We start from the raw sequence: 7,727 nt of genomic DNA, 5'->3' as shown, positions 1-7,727 counted from the left end.
ATGCTGTTTGAGCTCCGCTGCATTTCATATCTCGCGCAAGTCGCCTGTCGTTTACATAAAGTGTTTTTCCATTTCCAGTGATTGGAATGATGTCACTCTCAATGTAGAGGGAGGAGACAGCCATCCGGATGGACTGGACAAAATCACCAAGAGCCACTTTGCGTCCTTGCCGCACGTCCTTCGGCAGTACGAGACCATCCTGAACCACAAGCTGAAATGTACGTCGGGACGTATGGCGTTCGACAAGGAAATTGTGAAGGGGATGTACAGCGAGCTGCATTTCGTCTGCACCGTGTGCGACGCCAAGGCCACGCTGAAGACGCACCCTGACGGGGCGGAACGCGTCAACAAGGCCGCGGTGTGGGGCAATGTGGCCTCGGGAAGCGGCTACCTTCAGATGAAGGAGCGCCTGGCCCTGCTCGACGTGTCCGGGCCCGGTGCCAATTACTACCGAAAGATAGAGGAAACAATTGGGAAGGTGAGTCACTTTTGTCTGCACATAGTACGCCTTGTGACTTGCCACGCGCCAAAGATTGTGCCACTAAAAAATTTGTTTATTTCAGGAATGGAAAGCACACCTCGAGATCGAGCTGGAGAAAGCAATCGAAGAGGAAAAAAGACTGGCACTGGAGGACGGGGATGTGTACGAAGTGACGACTGCCGATGGGACAAAGATGATGCCCTTCATTGCTGTGAAAGTGGATGGCGGCTGGTCCAAACGCACTTATGGCCATGGCTACGGGGCCAAGTCAGGCGTGGTAAGTCTTTTCTCACTTCTCCTCTTGCCAGGGACTTTATTGTCCCCACCGCTCCCTACGCCCCCATGCCATGCTAGGCATGTCTGGAACCCCCTCGGCCCGCGGCCGCCGCGGCGGCGCGTCCGGCTGTCTTGGACACACGCGAGAACCCCACGCCCCCGCAGCCCCCGCGGCCCCGCCGCGGCGGCGCGTCCGTCTGTCTAGGACACACGCGATAAACTCCACGCCCCCGCGCCGGCGCGTCCGGCTGTCTTCGACACACGGCGAGAACCCCACGCCCCCGCAGCCCCCGCGGCCCCGCCGCGGCGGCGCGTCCGTCTGTCTAGGACACACGCGATAAACTCCACGCCCCCGCGCCGGCGCGTCCGGCTGTCTTCGACACACGGCGAGAACCCCACGCCCCCGCAGCCCCCGCGGCCCCGCCGCGGCGGCGCGTCCGTCTGTCTAGGACACACGCGATAAACTCCACGCCCCCGCGCCGGCGCGTCCGGCTGTCTTCGACACACGGCGAGAACCCCACGCCCCCGCAGCCCCCGCGGCCCCGCCGCGGCGGCGCGTCCGTCTGTCTAGGACACACGCGATAAACTCCACGCCCCCGCGCCGGCGCGTCCGGCTGTCTTCGACACACGGCGAGAACCCCACGCCCCCGCAGCCCCCGCGGCCCCGCCGCGGCGGCGCGTCCGTCTGTCTAGGACACACGCGATAAACTCCACGCCCCCGCGCCGGCGCGTCCGGCTGTCTTCGACACACGGCGAGAACCCCACGCCCCCGCAGCCCCCGCGGCCCCGCCGCGGCGGCGCGTCCGTCTGTCTAGGACACACGCGATAAACTCCACGCCCCCGCGCCGGCGCGTCCGGCTGTCTTCGACACACGGCGAGAACCCCACGCCCCCGCGGCCCCCGCGGCCCCCGGGGGCTGCCCCCGCGCCGGTGCGGCGGCCCGTCCGCCTGTCTAGGACACTCGCGGCAAACTCCACGCCCCCGCGGCGGCGCGTCCGTCTGTCTAGGACACTCGCGGCAACTCCACGCCCCTGCGCCACCACGCCACCCCACTCCCCAGCGCCCCTACGCCCCACCCCACGACTTCGTTGTAGTCAGCAATCTAAAACTCATAAAGTACTTTTTTTGTTTTTCAGGCTTGCATCATTGGCGCCCGCACAAAGAAACTGCTGTATGTGGGGACCAAAAATAAATTCTGCAAAGTATGTTCCAACGCTGCGAGGATCAAGGTAGTGCCGCGGGACCACGCATGCAAAAAAAACTATACGGGGGCTTCCACTGGCATGGAGTCGCAAATAATTGTAGAAGGCCTGAGGACTTTGTTCCATGAACATGGTGTCTGGGGCCGCTACATTATTGGAGACGGCGACTCCAACGTTTTCAAAAAGATCAAGGAGAAGACCCCGTTGGGGCGTCTCTGTGAAAAGTTGGAGTGCGCCAACCATGCCACGCGGGGTTACACCAAGAGATTGCATGCGTTGGCTGCTAACACCAGCTTCAATATTCGAGGGCGTAACCTGCTGACTCCAGACCGCATCGCAAGGCTCGTTGCTGGAGCCAGGGCTTCAATTAGAAATAATGTCGGGCAGACGGAAGCGCTTCGCAAGGAGTTGTGGAACGGGCCGAAACACGTGTTTGGGGAGCACAGCGGATGCAGGGGCACATTTTGCCAACGGCGGAAAGAGGGCCCTGAGTTGAACCTCGTCGAGCTGGCGAAGGAGGTCGGCTTGCTGGAGAGGATAGAGGCGGCACTCTATCCGGTATTCATCAAGGCGCAACTCCTTCGCCAGAACGAAACGACAAATCACAACGAGTTGTTCATGTCCCTAGTGTGCAAGCTTATTGGCGGCAAGCGAATAGACTTCTCACTAGGACAGTCGTACTCTATTCGTTGTATTTGTGCCGCCCTGCTCTACATGCTTGGTCCTGCCTGGCACCTCTCCGTCTGGGAGGCCACGCAGGGCACTCCGCTGGGCGGGCTCGCCCAGACCGAGTTTGCGAGGCGCGTTCGCGAGAACGTGCGCTTGCGCGCTAAGCGGGATGCCGACCGCGAGCAGAGGGCCCTGGGCGTGTTTTTGCCGCGCAGACGGACCACGGCCGGCCCCGATGAAAACTACGGGGCCACCTTGGAGCAGGCACTTCTTGACCACCCTGACATGCCCCTGGAGAAAAGGAAGCGGGAGGAAGATGCCAGGGTCAAGAAGCTCAGGGAACAGGTGCCTGACAGGGGCGCGGAGGCCAGAATTGAGCACAACACCCGTGGCCAGTCGGACAACCGTGAGTGGCACGTGTATCGCGCGGATCGCATCACGGGGTCCGCGGCAGGGGAGGTGTACTCAAAGAAGGCCAACACCCTGAGGGGCAAGACGGTAAAGCAGCTCCTCTTCAAAACGGGGCTTGACCACTTGGAGCAAATCGTCGCAGGCCGTCTGGCGGAGCCCATTGTGATTGGAAAGTACGAGGAACAATTTGGAGTGACGGTAAAGTCCTGTGGAATTTTCATCAGGCACGACTTTCCTCACTTGGGAGCCAGCCCGGACGGCCTTGTGGGCGAGGATGGCCTAGTGGAAGTAAAAAACTTTTCTAAATTAGGGGACAAAACTTTTTTGGAAATATTCAACAGTTGTGATAGGAAAAAATTGCGAGGGGTACTGAAGGCCAAAGAAACTGTACTGGTGCCAGACGAAGGGGAAGGTAGGCGAAGGGGGGCTGGCAGGGGAAGGGGGACTGGCAGGGGAAGGGGGGCTGGCAGGGGAAGGGGGGCTGGCAGGGGAAGGGGGGCTGGCAGGGGAAGGGGAGCTGCTGCGGGGCGGGGGTCTGGTAAGGGGCGGGGGGCTGGTGGGGGCGGGACAGGGGGTCTCAAGAAAGTGGCTGTATCCCTGGAGCCAAATGTCAAAAGCAAGGTCTATGCACAAGTACAAATGCAGCTGGCCATGAGTAGAAGAAAGTGGTGCGACCTGCTTATTCACAGTGACACTGAAATGTTGGTCTTCCGGATTCAGGAAGACAAGGTGTACTGGAATAAGCTGGAAAAATCTCTCACCACTTTCTTCTACGAATGCCTTTTGCCGGAAATTGTCGACAGTCGGATCGAGAGGGGCCTTCCCCCTCGCGAACCACAGTCAGTTATTGATGCACTTCGCGCCAAGGGTCAGCCACTTCCTTTTGACGTGGAGGAGGAGGCGGAGGAAGTTGCGGAAGAAGTTGAACTCTGAACGAACATGGCCTGTCTCTCCAGCAGCATGAAGCTGCCGCATGAATTTGTTCTGTTCTTGTTACTTTTAGGCGGCTCTGTTCCTTTTGTTGTACATATTACCACTTTTTGGTTCATGAATATTATTGTAATTTTATTATAAATTATAAATAAATCTATTGTACATTATTATTGTAAATATATTTTGTGGTAAAGTGACTTGTAATAAACAGCATTACTATTTTGTATTTTTCTGTCTATTTTTTCCCTGTTGTCACATTATATTTTGCCCTGTTAGAATAGAGTTTCATATGCCCTGCCCTGCCTCAATACAGCTGCAATATTTATACATTGGCAAATTTGAAATTCGAAAAGTTACCCGCTTCTACACACATGTTCCCCGGCTCCCGTCACGCTTCCCTTGTGCGCAATACCGAGGGCGGCGCACGGCGCGGGTGCTTCGGCAACCGACACTGTCAAAGGAAATTTCAAATTTGGAACGCGGAGGGCGCGCCGTACTCGCGGCAAGGCGAGTTGCACGCCGACAGCCGGCCTCGCCCGCTGTCCCCCCTCCCCCCTCCCTCTCTGTTTCCCGTCTCGGCCACGTCTGAGGACGGCACTAATCCTTACACTGTGGGTGCAGTTGGCCGTCTCGCTTGCACTGCACGGGTGAGACAGAGACGGACAATGACATCTGTTTGGGAGCACGCCGCGCCGTGGCCGGCGGCCAGGCCTCCTGCACCGGCCGCGCCGCACAGTCTGGCTGTCTGGCCATCGACACTGTCAAAACGCACCGCGCTGTCCGTCACTGCCGAGAATGCACGCCAGGTATAGGACTTTCCACACGGAACTAGGACCTTTTTATTTTTTGGAAGTACCTGCGACTGTGGTGCCATCTCTCGGGAGAGTGCTACACTATCAGAACGAAAATGGCAGGGAGTATTCGCAAAAGAGGACTCCCGTCAATACACGAAATAAGTTCCTTTAGCCGATGCCGGGGACTGGTAGGGGGGCAAGCGCCTTAAGTAATCGAAGTATTGACCGATTGATGATCGATTATCGATTAATCGTCTCTTTATCAGATATTCTTTCCATCACCTGTGCCATTCGAGAACTTTTCACGCTACATCCAAAAAAGACGTTTAAAAATTTCCGAACTGTTCCAGTTAACTTGTTTAACAGGATTTCTCAAAATTTATTGGAGACTTAAACGCATAGAAAAGAACCATGCCCCTGCTCAATATATTGTGTCAATATATTTAACAACATAAAATCATGTTGAGAAATATAGCCGCCTTTCAACATCGAGTGCCAAGATTTTAAGACAAGTTACTTGAAAAGTCTGCCCTCCTAACCCTACCCCATCCCACGAGGGGCACCGTGTCAGATATTGAAACATACATTTCGCCAAGATAATATTGTATGGGAAAATATATGCATTATATATTAACGGGCACGAAGATATACCCCCATATATAAACTACGTATTGCGTAAGATAATTTGCAATATATTGAGCAAGATACAATTACATTGGCAATGCATGAAACAAATATTGATTCATATATTCACTACAAATCCAAAGGTCAGACTTCTCGCCACTCCAGAGGCAAGACATTAGTCTCGCCAAGTTTTGGTCAGACGGTCAGACCTGAAAGTCTCGCCAAAATTTGGTCCGACAAAAAAGTCTCGCCACAAAACGGTCAGACACAAAAGTCTCACCACAAAATGGCTAGACTTTTGTGTCTGACCACGGCCTTTAGGCCGTAACCGTCCGGCGCATTACGGCCTTTAGGTGGCGGTCAGACACAAAAGTCTCACAGAGACTTCTGTGTCTGACCGTTTTGTGGCGAGACTTTTTTGTCTGACCAAATTTTGGCGAGACTTTCAGGTCTGACCAAAACTTGGCGAGACTTTAATGTCTCGCCATATTTTGGCGCAAAGTCTTTCCATCCAATTTGCAGTGTTTTCCATATATTTTCCTTTTTGCAAGGGGTGGGGGAGGGGGTGGGGTACCTCACTCCCTCACAACGCCCACGAACCCTCCCTCTCTCTCCTCCTCGCCTCTCTCCGACTTGCCTGAGCAAGGGGCTGCCTACCCACTATTACCATTACCATTAAGGGCTATACCACATATAAACGTATGCCATTTCGGGCCCGACACATACGCTACGTAGTGTGTGGGCTTTCCCACGGTAGAAAAACGTAACCTCATTGCCCAAAATATGTCTCTGAGGCGCTCGGGCTGCCAGGCACGCCAGGCCCGCTTCGCCTGCACCGGCGGCCATTGAAATTTACCGAAGTGCTACCCCCACTCCCCCCCATGGGTTTGAGAAGCCCACATGGGCTCGCTGAATCAAGCCCAATAGAGCCCACCCCGATCCCACCTCTGCCTTCCCTGACGCGGCAGGCCCGCCCGACTTGCCTGAGCAAGGGGCTGCCTACCCACTAGGCGCTTTGTACGCTATGTAGTGTGTGGGCTTTCCCCACGGTAGAAAAACGTAACTTCATTGCCCAAACCATGTCTCTGAGGTATAAAAATACCTTGCATGGTGAAGATTGCCAATAGGAAGAGTCACAATCGACTTCCGGAGAGAAAGAAATCTGTTTTAGTCATTTTTAGTGAAAATAGTGAAATTAAGCAACTTTAAGAGCCCGTAGCGTCTAAACCCGACGTCGTAGAGCCTCGTGCGACCCGGCATTCGAAAGAGCGCACTTTTTTCTTTCGGAAAAACCATATTGGTAGATTTTTTAGCCGACACGTTCCGAGATCCCAAAAAGCCCCAAACCCTCAAAAACAGCCATTTTTGGGGTTTTTTGACCCGTGCCAAAAAGCCAATCGGTGTTGGATCCGGCCCAATTTGTGTTTCGGCAATTCGTATTCACTAGTTGAACCAAAAAAACCGGGAGGGAGCCAGATCTGAGAGGGTCCCCGGCCCAGTGTTTTTTTTTGTCTGGAGCTGCTCTGAGCCAGGTTCTCCGATGGGCGCGCTGCGACCCGCGGGCAAAACTCGGTGCACAGCGGCACGGGGTCGGTGTCCGGGATTCCCCTGAACACTGGCAAAGCACAAATGTCACAGTTCTTCCGCATGCGGAACTCGTGCAGGTACCCGCGGAACACGCCGTTAATAGGCTTGACCTGGTCAAAGTCCGTAAGCTCGGCGAGCCAGTGCGCGCACGAGGCATGCACATAATACTTCCCCCGCAGGTAGGGGTGTGACTGTAGGATGGTCACCGGGTACTGGAAACGGGCCATCCTAATTGTTCACAAATCCAACAGGTTCACAATCGCACTGTACAACACTACACTTCACTAGTCACTATCACACACGGGTTGGTCGCTGCGCGAGTCCGGGCGAGGACCTCTGCCGCACGCGACGCGCACGCGCAGTACACACACGCGGCGCACGCACGGGCTCGACTTCACACGACGGGGCACACACGGGGCGGAGGGCGACACGTGACGTGAGCAGGGCTCGGCCGGAGCGAGACTGGCAGGTCATGGCCACGCCGTGGGGGTGCTGGGCTGCAGTCTCCAGATTTGACGGCCGCACTCTTCCCCTCTCCCCCTCGTTCTAGTGCTGAAAGCTTTTTAGGCCCTCGCCGGAACAGCGGCGCGTTGACAGGCTCAAAAATGCATCTGGCGGGCGGCGGCAGGCGGCCGCCCCGTGCAGGGAGGGAGGGAGGCGGGGCTCGCCGCTTGGGTTGTCTCTGGTGGCACCAGTGACAATTACCTTTGACAAGCGGCATATGGGTCGGGCACCCGCACCTGTTGCAGT

Source organism: Thrips palmi, unplaced genomic scaffold, assembly GCF_012932325.1.
Source record: "Thrips palmi isolate BJ-2018 unplaced genomic scaffold, TpBJ-2018v1 HiC_scaffold_8, whole genome shotgun sequence".
Taxonomy (NCBI): domain Eukaryota; kingdom Metazoa; phylum Arthropoda; class Insecta; order Thysanoptera; family Thripidae; genus Thrips; species Thrips palmi.
This window is presented reverse-complemented; position numbering follows the sequence as displayed.